The following is a 13,355-nucleotide window of genomic DNA, read 5'->3' on the forward strand; positions in this document are numbered from 1 at the left end:
AATCCGAATGTGGTATACCCGACACAAATAACACTTGCGTCAACAGTAGTCTCGAGCACGACTGTATATTTCGTTCTTGACTCTCAAGCGACTTTGGCGCATCGGCTCACGCTGCCGGTCTAACCCAATACAACACGGTTCGAATCCCTCAAGTTTTTTTTTTTTTTTGTTTTTTTGTTTTTTTTTTCTTTTTATCTTCACCTCTCAAGACAATGTCGCTTCAAAATAGAAAAATCTGTGGTGGATGTTTCGAGCCAATTGAAGATAGCAGAAGGTGGCTAGCGTGCCACCTCTGCAAGGAATTCTTCGACCTGAAGTGTGCCGGCGTTACTGAAAGGCGCTTCCACGGCACATTGGTTGGTGAGCGTAGGGATGCGTGGAGGTGCGTCACATGCGTCAGTAAGCAGCCCAAGAGGGACAACACTGAGACGCCGGTCCGCGCTGCTGCAGACGGTGTTACGGTGCGGAGGGGGGCCGCCACCATGAGCCCCACCAGTCTCGACGCCTCTATGTTGGAGCGGGACGGTCAGGAGAATCCGAACGCTACTGCTCTGAACATCACTATGGAGGTGACGGATGTGCAGGCGCTCTTCTTGGAGATCAGGCAACTTCGCGAGGAGATGCGCGACGAGTTCAGATCCGTGCGGGCCCAGATCGACACACTGATCGGCAGAGTCTCGTTGTGCGAGCGCAGGGTCGACGCTCACGACGAACGCCTGGGCGACATCGAGCGGAGACTCGAGGCCGTGGAGTCCCGTCAGGCGACGATCAGCTCGGCGCCCGGGTCGGAGACGCTCGCGCAGATGGAGCGAACGATATCGGAGCTCAAGCTGGAACTCAACGAGCGGGACCAGGAGGCGCTCGTCGCCGACTTGGAGATCGGCCACCTCCCGGAGGAGAAGGGGGAGAACGTCCTCCACAGCGTCGCCGTGCTCGCCGGGCGCCTGGGCGTGGCGCTGGACGAGCGGGACGTGGTGTTCGCGGAGCGCGTGGGCGCGCCGCCGGCCGAGGCGGGCGGGCGCGCGCGCCGCGTGGTGGTGCGCCTGGCGCGCCGCCACCTGCGCGACGAGCTGCTGCGCGCCGCTCGCGTGCGCCGCGGGCTGGCCGGCGAGGGTGGCGCTCGTGTCTTCATCAACGAGCGCCTGACGCGCTCAAACCGTCAGCTATTCCACCGGGTGCGCGAGGAGTGCCGCAGGCTGCAGTGGAGGTACTCCTGGACGAGGCGAGGGCGCATATTTGCGCGCAAGAGTGATGGAGCGCAGGTATTTCAAATCCGCTCGCTGGGTGATCTTGGGAGGGTGTTTGAGTCATCTACAATATGACTAACCGAGACCTGCAATTACAACAAAAAAGGTCAAAACAGTGTCAGCATGATAAGGTTAAATAATTTATTAATGTTAAATTTTATACCTGTATTTGAATCTTATATCTTGGTATTGAAAATTATAAATCCAATCTCCTGTGTAATAGATATAGTATTTATTGTTGAAATTATGTACAGACGCCAAATGTATTTGTTAACTGTCCGAATTATTGACAAACATCATTGCAATTCATTATATTATTATATGTTTCCATTGAAATACATTGATTACACTGATGGTTTTAACTATGTACAAGGGTATGAAATAGTATGCCGTTTGCTACCTAAACTCACTATGTTGCATGGAATGTTTGAACTATTTGACAATTGTATTCTATTGTATTACTTATTTCAAACTAATTTTATTTCTGTAACTTATTTAATTTATAATAATATCTCTAATTATATAATCGTTAATTTATGTTCTAATCTAATTATCTATATTATTTATTACAATATTTACATGATATTATTATCAATAATTATGAATCACACTTTGACATCCCGCTATTGTCGTTTATTTACATTACCCGATTCACAGGCCTTAGGCTAAAAAATCTATTGTTAGGTCTATATAATGCAGGGTCTCTCTGTACAGGACATGACGAATTTACCGCTGCGATGGTGGAAATCGCTCCTGACATTATGGCCATAAATGAGACCTGGTTGCGATTGGGAGAGGAGGATAGGGCGCCTAAACTTTCAGGTTATCGTTTGAGACATATTCCGAGACATATTCAAGTTCGGGGGGGTCGGGGAGGGGGGGTAGGTTTTTACATACGTAAGGGTTTAAATGCCAAACAATTGGAATTTCCTACATCTATCCCACCTGTCGAGCAGATGTGGCTAAAAGTTCACGCACACGGTCAAAATATAATCGTTGGAACTGCATACAGACCACCCTGGCAAGACATAAATATGTTTCTAGAGGCTATCACAGACTCAGTCACCTCTTTCTCGCACTCTGACGGCATAATAGTGATGGGAGACTTTAATATCAATCTCCTTGATAAAAGCAGTCGCGGCTATGGGGCCTTCATGCAATTCATCGAGAGTTTAAATTTAACTCAAATGGTTGAGGACCCCACTCACTTTACTGACCATAGTGCCACTTTAATAGATGTGTTGTGTACTGATGTTAGGGTTCCCAAGCTGACGGTGAGGCACTCGCCGGATCGAGGAGGGCATGCTATGATACTAGCAGAGGTCAAAATTAAAGTGGATAAACCTAGTCCTAGATGGGTAACATATAGACCGCTCAAGAACATTCTCATGGACCGGCTGAACGCAGATCTATGTGCCATACGGTGGGGAAATTTTAATGAAATCAACGAAGTTAACGAACTAGTAAGAGCTTTTACAACGTGTATTATAGGGTTGATGGATTTACATGCCCCAATAGTGACAAAAAAGTTTAAAAACCCTCCCCATCCGTGGGTAACGGACACTGTCAGAGCCATGATGCGTATTAGGGACAACTACCACAATAAATACAAAAAACTCAAAACATCTACTCTAAAGGACTGTTACAGACAAATGAGAGGGATGGTACTGGAGGCCTTGGAACAGGAGAAAAAATGTTATTTTGAAAAGCATATAAATAGTAATATAGGCAATTCTAAGAGATTATGGAGGAATCTTAAGAATACTGTACTCCCTAACAATGGGAAGACTAGTGAGCTGCCACCTGAGTTTAATGACCCTAATGCTATAAACCAGCATTTTCTGAACATACCAGGCTCAAACAAAGTGTCAATTTCAGCCTTATCTTTTTATGAGCATAACAGGCACGATGCTTCAGCTACTTTTGCACTTCATGCGGTAACTAGCAAAGAGGTACTGGAGGTTATTAGAGGATTGAAATCTAATGCGCAGGGATGTGATGGCCTGGCACTGGATGTCTTACTGCTCACTCTGCCACAGTCGCTCGAGACCTTGACCACTATTATCAATTGCTCACTGCAGCAGGGAGTGTTTCCTGATGACTGGAAGGTAGCAGCGGTGACACCTTTGCCCAAGACCAACCGGCCGGCTTCACTCCAAGACCTTCGTCCTGTCAGTATCCTTCCATGCCTCTCCAAGGTATTGGAAAAAATTGTATGCAAGCAGTTAACCACTTACTTGGAGAGGCATAATATACTTCCAGAGTTACAGTCAGGTTTTCGTAGGGGGCATAGCACTGCGGCTGCTCTGGCCGATGTTGTGGACAACCTTCTTGCAGCTCAGGACCGTGGAATGGTGTCTGCGTTGCTTCTCCTTGACTTCTCACGAGCATTCGACTCAATTAACACGTCGCTGCTGCTGTCGAAACTCAGATTCTATGGTCTTGAACAAAGCGCAATCAAATGGTTCCACAGTTATCTGCATGGACGGAGTCAGTATGTGGAGCTGAGGCTGAGCAACGGTAAAAAACTTCGTTCACAATCTCTACCAGTGAATCGTGGGGTCCCACAAGGCTCGATCTTGGGGCCGATCCTCTACATTTTGTACAGTGCTGATATCATAGGACATATTGCACAATGTCGTTATCACTTGTATGCTGATGACTTACAGTTGTACCTTTCATTTATGCCTTGTGATCAGGGCGGAGCTATGGCTTTGATAAACAAGGACTTACTTAGCGTATCTACCTGGTGCTCTGACAACTGCCTTACCTTAAATCCAAAAAAGTCTAAGCTCATGCTAATAGGGACACCTAAAAACATAGCTAAGATCAACGGTTTATGTGTCACCTTAAACGGGGAGTCAATAGAGAGGGTTGAGAATGCTAGGAACTTGGGTATGGTGCTTGACAGTCATCTCAAATTCGAAAAACATATAACTGAGTGTGCAAGGAATTGTTTCTATAGGTTGAAGCTCCTGTACAGAATAAGACCATATTTGTGTGAAAAACTAAGGATAAACCTTTGTGAGGCACTTGTCTTGTCTAAGCTGAACTATTGCGACACCGTTTATGGGCCATGTCTATTGGCAAGTTCAGCAAAATTGTTGCAACGAGTGCAGAATGCATGTGCCCGTTTCTGCTTCCACATCCCACCTCGAGCTCATGTAACACCATTTCTAATTACTGGCAATCTGTTGAAGATGGAGGCCCGTAGAAGGTTGCACTTAGCGACACTGTTGTTTGGCGTTGTTAACACAGGACGGCCGAGGTATCTCTTTGACAAGCTAGTCCAGGCCCCAAGCCGAAATGAGCATGAGAGAAGAGTGATTACTCACGTCTTCCTAACGCCGAGGCATCGCACGGCGGCATTTCGAGGCTCGTTTAGATTTGCGGCGTCTCGATGTTGGAACGACCTGCCCCCGCCGCTGCGTGCTCTGAAAGTAAAACACTCTTTCAAAATACATGTAAAGAAATACTTACTGTCTAGGCAAAATGAAACTTATTGATAGACGTACCATCAGAGTATGCACGTCGTACATGCGGGTATTGAGGTGCCGTTCCGGCATTGAGAACGCTGCTCATCGTGGTTCCCCTTTTGGATTCGGCTCTGGGATGCTCGAACGATTTTTGTGGCTGCGAGGAACTGCCATGACATTGAGATTTTTCGTCTTTTTCCCTGATGAGTGCCCTGCAAATAGGCAAATAGGTAAAATATTTGTTACCACTGTGCTTGCGGGATTGTCGACACTTAACCAACAAGTCACTTACCATTAGTTCACGGCTTCTGGGTGTTGGAGTTCATCCATCCGTCTGTCTGTATTTATTTATTTTTTAACACAGTAGACATAAACACATATTTATTATAGGTACATTGTGAAAGTGAAAATATTCTGTCTGTGCGTGCGTGGCTGATTTACGTGGCAAACGTGAACAATTACAAAACGTGAACGTCAGTGGGTCTAGTCAAAACGCACTTTAAAATCGCAAACCCATCGCAAACCAGTCGCAAACAAATAAACAAATCGCAAAAGAGGTCGATAACAAAAAAGGCTTAGTCAAAGGGCAAAAAATCGAATCGCAAAGCCCTACCTATCGATAATCGAAAGACTGGATTGAAATTTCCCATACAAAGGCTTAGCCAACATGCATTTAAGACTCAATCAAAATCGAATCGAATCGCAAAACCCGCCATTTTCATTGCGATTACTAAAACCCCGGTGATAAGCTTCGATTCGATCGAAAAACAATAGGGTGAGTTGCACCACCTAACTTTGACCGTAACTATGACGTTAACCGGTTTTTATGTATGGAGTTTGACAGATTTTAGACGTTTGTCAAAGTTAAACTAAGATGGTGCAACCCACCCTAAGGCTGTTTTGACAAATCCGTATCGCGATGTCGTTATGACAGTTAGTTTGACAGCGAAGCATAGACGTAAACAGAGAGCAGAAAGAAGGAAGAAACTAATTTAAAAAAAAAAAGCTAAAAAAAGTAAAAACAATCGCCAAGTCATAGACATTTTTTAACTTTTATTCGATTTTGAATGAACTTTTATATCGCCGCGTCGTTGGTGGTTCAATGTGCATTTTGGCTGCCATTTTCCGATCGAATCGAATCACTGGTGACGCGGCGACTGACATTAGTGAAAACTTCCCATTGGTTTGCGATGGCATTTTGACTAGACCCACAGGTCAGGTGACTTTTTCTTGTTACTTTTTTTTTTTTTTTCTCTTCTTTCACGGTCCGTCACCTGACTCTTTGGCCGCGTTCATATTTAATTTTTTTTTTTAATGTGAATTTTTAAATTATTTTTGACATGTTTACTTGAAATTAATTGTTTTTTTTTTTTTATCGTTAATTTTTATTCTTATTATAATTTTTATTTTATTGTGAATTTTAATTTTTAATTATATTTTTTTTTCTTGACATGTTTATTTGAAATTAGTAATTGCATTGTTTTTCGTTAATTTTATTGTAATTGTTATTGTAATTTTATTTTAATGTGAATTTTTAATTGATTTGAGTTTATATATATATTTTTTAATTTATTACATTCTTTTTGCCCCTGCGTACAAGGTACCCACTGAAAACCAGTGTCTTGGCACTTGGCAGTAAAATGTCAACTGTCAAGATGATACTGAGTGGGTAACCTTTTTGGCAACATTTCTTTTTTCTTTTTTCTCTTTTCTCTTCATTGTCTTTGTACTTTTTTTTTTTTTTATATAATTGTATTTTTATATTGCCCTTTGTTTCTTTGTTGTTTTGTTGTCAAATAAATAATTTTTCTTTCTTTTCTTTCTTTCTTTCTACAACTTATGTAATAACCGCAGATTAAGCTTAGTTTATAATATTTATTTTCGGATGGTGGCGTGATACCGTTTATGTAAACAAACCTTTTTGGGTCGCTTTACGTAATGCATTGTTTTTGATAGAAGGAAATTGGTTGCCCCGTCAGCGAAAGCCGAAACAGGTATTATGTTACAATAATTACGCTTGTGATGTTATTATATTTGCTTTTTGGCGATTTTATACCGCCATTTACGTCATAGGTAAGACAAACAACAGAATAACAGAAGCCTTATAAGATAACTTTTGCCCGCATTAATATATTCTCGGGAAGGTAGAGTTATTTGTATGAAAACGGGAAATGAGCTGGCTAATTTTCAGCAATCATTTTAACCGCTGGCGTTGCAAACCACTGAAAACTTTTGATTTAAAAATTTTTACTTCTTTTCATGTATCATGTATCTATAGAAAGATCAAACAGTGGTGGAAATTCCTTTTAAGCATTATAACATTATGTTTATGTCGGGAGGACTTTGGACACTACAAGTGGTCGCTGAGCACGATAACAGATAATGCGGTGGATTATCTGATCGATGCCGCTGCGGCAAAACAACGCAACATAATATCGTTTCCAAGGGTCTGACGTCATGGGACGGAAACCAACAAATTTATTGAGGTTTCTTCAAACAAATATTATTTAATTAGGAAGACTCAATCAATTCATTTTCAGAGATCAAAAACGCGATTACCACACTTCTAATTAATTACGAGATACAGATAAAATTAATTATATCATTTATTAATTTTTTAGTTTGTTATTACGAACCATTAAACCAATTCAAAAACTTCAATACTTGTTTAATTATGATTGACAATAACAAAAAACCCTATGAATATTCCATAGCCACGGCGTGTATCGACACGGAACATTAAATTAAGATAATGCTGCGAAACAATTATTATTATTTGAAAGAGACATCAGAATATATATCGCGGTAACAACAACGAGCGAACTGCGGGATCATAAAGCCTGGCACCACAATAAAATTGTGGCTATTGTTTTCGAATTTAATCGGCACGCTTTGTGATGTTATAGTGGGTTAGGGGCTGAACACACTACGGCAATAATTTTGGTAAAAAAGTGGCGTATATTTAGGCGCAAAGCTGTAAGAATACCTCAGTCCTGTTAATTATTTATAGGAACAAGTATTTTTTATTTTGTAAATAGTTTTTATCATTAGTAATTTTAAAATTTTAGTTTTTAAGTCATTTTAAGTTAATGTATTATTATACTTAATATATCATGGAACAAGAAATTAATTACATGCCCTAGCAAATGTGCCATTCACTAAATCTGTCTACCTAAAATAAGTAAGAATTTTCTTGCCTTGAAAGGGCATACGTACTAATAATCAATTTAATTTTTAAAACCAACTCGTATTTTTTAAAGTTTTAACTAAAACCACACCAGTTCCACATTAAGGCTGAGTTGCACCACCTAACTTTGACCGTAACTATAACGATAACCGGTGTTTTTGATATGGAGTTTGACAGATTTTTGCCGTTTGTCAAAGTTAAAGTAAGATGGTGCAACCCAGCCTAAGTTTTGTATAGTTATCGTAAATGTAGCGTCCTTAAGTAAGAGCTTTTATAAATACTGAGTTTCTTGCGCTGCTTCTTCTCAGCCATTTATTGTTCTTCTTCTCAGCCAATTTTTGCAGAAAATAAATGACTCTTTAAGACCTATTTAGGCCTACGTCTAGCCATCCTGCCCCACTGTGGTAGCGCCCTAGCGCGGCCCACCGATGCATGGCGGCATAAATCGCCCCCGCTGTCCGCGCGTAATGTATGGCCGCTGTATGCCATGAGTTACGGCCACTTGAATTAATAAAGGGCAGATTTGGATGACGCAGTCTGAGGAGAGCAACTTGATCTGTACTCGATTTGCATACGGGCAATCCAAACTTACAATGCTCAAACTAGAATGAGAAAATTAACTCTAACATGTTTTAATCATTTGTGTATATACATATAATCTCATGTAGCTGTAATAGGGATAGGGGGTGATTTTTAAAAAAGTGCGGTCTGGTGTATAGTCGTCTACACCCGGGGAATTCGATGCCAAAAATACAATGATCCAATGCTGTACTGTAAAGGTTACGCTGTAAACATTTTTTACTTGTAAAAATGTACGCATACCCCAGGCTGTAATTCAATCAGGGGTTAATAGAGACCCCACTAAAATACATACACGGAATCTCAGCTAGCTTCTGATATGCACACACATTTTTAAAATCCATACTCAATCTCATCCCATTTCGCCAAGGATTCGCCTGCAGGCATCTACCGAGCTTTAAAAATATATTTATTACTTTCATATTCCACAAAGAGATTTCTGACATCCTGCTTATGCAATCGAGCCTTTTGTTTGTTTATTGAAATGAGTTAAGCACAAAGGATTGCGTAAGGAATATTATCTCGTGATACAACAGCAATTTCCATATCAAATTGGTTCCTTGCTGTTTTAACAGTCATTACAAATAATTTACTGCAATTATCATGCATTTTGTGCTTAATGAGATATGATTGAGCTATTTTACTAACTAGTTGATAAAAGATCTTAGCCAATGTAAGAAAAATCTTTTCATAATTGATTCACCGGTAATCTACATTTTCTGCGTGCCCCTTAACTACAGTTAATAACATTTGAAATAGGAATAAATTTATTTCTTTTTAAATGAAAACAATAGGTGTAAGACGGTCGGGAATCGGGATGTCTTGCCACGGATGCCACGGAGGACTTCAGGGTTAAATTCCCGAATGGGATCCACGCAGGGTCATAACGCATTGCGTAAAATAAAATAAAGTAAACTGCAATTATTAAATAGGAAGTACAAGTCCAATTAATTGTTATTGAACCCAAAAAAGTGCAAACTAACTTAATTTCCTATTATGTAACAGAACTACCAGATCACGACACAATCATTCAACGGTGTCAAATTCAAGGTGAATGAGTAATTGTGCACTATATCACTTACTTATTTAACGAGTTTTTACGCGGCGTTTTATATTTTTATGCTTGCTTTGCATTGGGTAACCGGGCATTACATAACATAACAAATAATGCGTCGGTTTGCAGTCTTATTGGTCATGAATGGGGTTTAAGTCCAAACGTGATATGGCGTCTATGTGCCTAATGATTGTGCTAGTCTTTATCAAAACATTCGTGTAAGTAACTTACGAGTAACTGTTCCTACTCTAAAAACTTCAGTTGTACTAATTAGAACACAAAATCCACCCTAGAACTAGACCTTGGTGTTTTAGTTAAATCTCACTTGCAGCTCGCATGTTGTCTAAGGCTGGGTTGCACCATCTTACTTTAACTTTGACAAACGTCAAAAATCTGTCAAACTCCATACAAAATACACCGGTACTCGTTATAGTTACGGTCGAAGTTAGGTGGTGCAACTCAGCCTAAATATCTTAACTTAACAGAATTTATCTGCGGAAATTCTCACAAGCTACAAATGAAATAAAAATCATTGCCTCGAACTCAAAGTAAGAATGTTTACATGTAGAGTTACGTATTTTCAAACGAGTCAACGATACAAAGTAGGTACTACCGTGTAAGAAGCCGGCCAATTGCTCTCCAGCAATAACCCATGGCAGCAAACGCGTAACTTTCGTTCGCTAATTGCGAATGTTAATTGCCGCGTTACGTTCGCGCCTCGCCGCGAGCCTGGCTTGACCTGAGTAATTGGTGTTATTTAATTGTATTTGTTTCAGTTGAGCTTGTGCTGAGTATTTTAAGATATTTAAGTAAAGTGTGTAGATTCCTAGTTTTTCAAATAAGAAAATTGAGATCACACACTTTTTTTCTGAGATATCTGAAAAATCTTTTTAAATTTTAAGGAGAACATGAGTACATATTACTGGAAACTTGTGTGCTATCTAATTCAAGTTAATAATTAATAAAAATCCACAATATTTCATTATTTGACAGACTAATTAAGTCTAAAACTTAGATTACAACCGAATTTATTGAAAAAAATTTATAATACTTTTAATACTTTTTAGTTTACAAAGATCAAAACCATACGTCTCATGTGTCATATTATTAGAATGATATGTAAGGCTGAGTTGCACCACCAAATTTTACGGTAATTGTAACGAAAACCGGTACTTTTTGTATGGAGTTTGACAGATTTTCGACGTTCGTCAAAGTTAAAGTAAGATGGTGCAACCCAGCCTAAGCGTTACAATTACTCCTGTAGGTTTCATTGCATATTCAATTGTTAATATTCTCCAATTATGTATAACAATATGCATATCATCAGGATAATTCAAATACCATCCCATTAATGGCAACCATATAATCTCATTAGTCTCTATCATTGATAAAGACTTGGTATCAGTCACATGGCAACTATGCAACTGGTCCTAACCATATGAGATCACTTCAAGAATAGGCACAGATAGCATTACAGTGTTACCGTTAAGGCAAAAAATGACGTTAAGGCAGTGTCGACGATTAATATCGACATTTACGGTGTCATCCGATGGCGTAACAATGCGATCGCCATTAAAACAAGGGGCGTTTAACTGCTGGGGATCAGAAACTAGTTAAGTTGATCTATCGATCGATGATATATCGATAGTTATGACAATTTTAATGTAGATTCTAAAATGGAATCAAAAGCACTCACTGATTGAGTAACCATCATTGGCATCATTACCCACTAAAACCCGATGGTGTGCTCAAGAGCCGTGAGTTGTCTAAGACGGCCAGTTGGTTATATGGAACTATCCTCGCAAAAAGGGCGGGGCCTACCCACTTTAAACCGATGGTGTACTCAGGAGCCGCGTTGTCTGATACTTAACCGATGGGGACGGCCAGTGAGTTATATGGAACTCTCCTAGCCAGAAGGGCGGGGCCTACCCACTATAATCTGATGCGATGCAAGAGCCGCGAGTTGTCTATCGATATAAACAAACACAGCCCTACTTAACCCTTCAGATCGCGCTATCCGCGGCCCGACATTTGCAAAGGTCGCGCTGAACTTTGCGCTTACGCAAGCCGCTTCCGAGCGACAATAAATCAGCCGCCACCTTTACTGCGAACTGGTGATACACGACTATGGTCTAAATTGCCGACGTGAATTTACAAACGCTTTAATATAGTATAGCTTTAATGGAAACGGTAAGCCTTACATGGATTACACGATGCCGAAAATACGTGACTATCACTGTACAGGATGGCAATTTAGTCACATAAATACGAGTATCTATCTAGAGGTAAAACGCTGATTACTGCAAAATAGGGAAAAATATATTCGCAAATTAATTAAGATTATTATGTAGGTATTTCGTTACCTGTTTGTTTCATGATTCCAACTCGCAACGTATACGATTGATCCAGATTTCCAGATTCACGTCTGAATTAAATTCCAATGAATAATGAAAACGTAATTTAGGTTATCTGGATTTAAAAGCTTTGCAATTGATGAGAGTTGTATAAATCAAGCACGTTAGGTAGTTTCTTTTTCCACTTGTAATTTTGTTTCATTTTGTTTATTTCACAGTATTCCTTGTTTAGTACCTACCTACCGAAAAATTACTAATGAGTTTTAAAACATGAACTCGAAAATTATTCCAAAATATATAATACAGCTTTTTATACTGTAGTCTGTAACTTTGTTAATCTGGCTTTTAGCTTTATGTTTTTGGTAAAAGCGAGTTTACAGTTACCTTACATCTCACTAATGAGTGGGTAGTTTAACATGTGGCTAAAGCCGAATCCTTTTGTTTATTGCCAAACAAACCCACACTTTATTCTAATCTGTTCCTAATAGTATCAATTAAGCGCCATAGTTACCGCCGTAATGGAGATCGGCCCGATTATTCAAATGCCGCTCATAAACCCTTAATGGGGGGATGAACACATTACCGTATCGGATCACCCCCCACGGACCTCTAATGCGGAGGTAAATAAGATAGAGGTGAGATTTGGAAGCGTTATGTTTGAGTTTGCGGCGGAATTGGCGGATGGGCGGATACTCCAAATGAGATTAAATTTATTGGGTTTTGATAAACTGGATCAAATTAAACATTGGAGCGAGAAATTATCATTGATAAGGTTGGGTTTGAATCTTCGTCGGGTTTATTCGGAATCGAAATTATTTAAAAAACAAGCACCGACGCTACATTTATGTTGCGTTAAATATCTATGGCGTTGGTTCGCTTACTGTCCCTAGAACCTGTTTTCCTCCTCTCTTCCATAAAAAATAGTTAGTTATGGTTTAAGTTAGTACTAGATAGTGGATGGGTGTTTCAGGAAACAAACTAATTCTACAAGTAGGTTGGTTCACACATAGTCCAGTCAATGAATGCTTTAACGACGGTGTAGAGAGAATTCCCTGGAACACAATTTCTGACCTCGGGACTTTATTAAGACTAGTTAGGAGGTGAACATAGTAAACCGAATTAAATTAAGCGAAAAACCGAAAAGTGGTACCTTTAAACCCCCCTCTCCCCGCCGGCTCAAGGGCTAAGGGCGGGGACTTTTGCTATGTTCACCTCCTAACTAGTCTAAATAAAGTCCCGAAGTCAAAAATTGTGTTTCACGGATTTCCATCTATAATGCTTTATTGACTGGACTAACAGTGATAATGAGGTTCACAAACTTCTGAGTCTAATTCCCTTTTTCATTAATCCTACATTTTTAAGTGATCCCTATGGTAACACATAACAGGAATTTTGTTTTCATAGGGGTCACTTAAAAATTAGGGATTGATGGTGAAAACAGGCGTAAGATAAACATAG

The 13,355-nt window shown here is 40.0% G+C and overlaps 1 long non-coding RNA gene across 1 annotated transcript; it reads right to left on the reverse strand.

Moving 5' to 3' along the window:
* Window positions 1–1,106: 1,106 nt before the first annotated feature.
* On the reverse strand, window positions 1,107–5,195 carry LOC135078410 (uncharacterized). The gene is made up of 4 exons (XR_010258594.1): window positions 5,016–5,195; window positions 4,763–4,935; window positions 4,583–4,681; window positions 1,107–1,333 (listed from the first exon to the last, which is right to left on the reverse strand). It is a non-coding gene; the product is annotated as an uncharacterized LOC135078410 (long non-coding RNA).
* Window positions 5,196–13,355: the final 8,160 nt, after the last annotated feature.

This window comes from Ostrinia nubilalis, chromosome 15, assembly GCF_963855985.1.
Source record: "Ostrinia nubilalis chromosome 15, ilOstNubi1.1, whole genome shotgun sequence".
Taxonomy (NCBI): domain Eukaryota; kingdom Metazoa; phylum Arthropoda; class Insecta; order Lepidoptera; family Crambidae; genus Ostrinia; species Ostrinia nubilalis.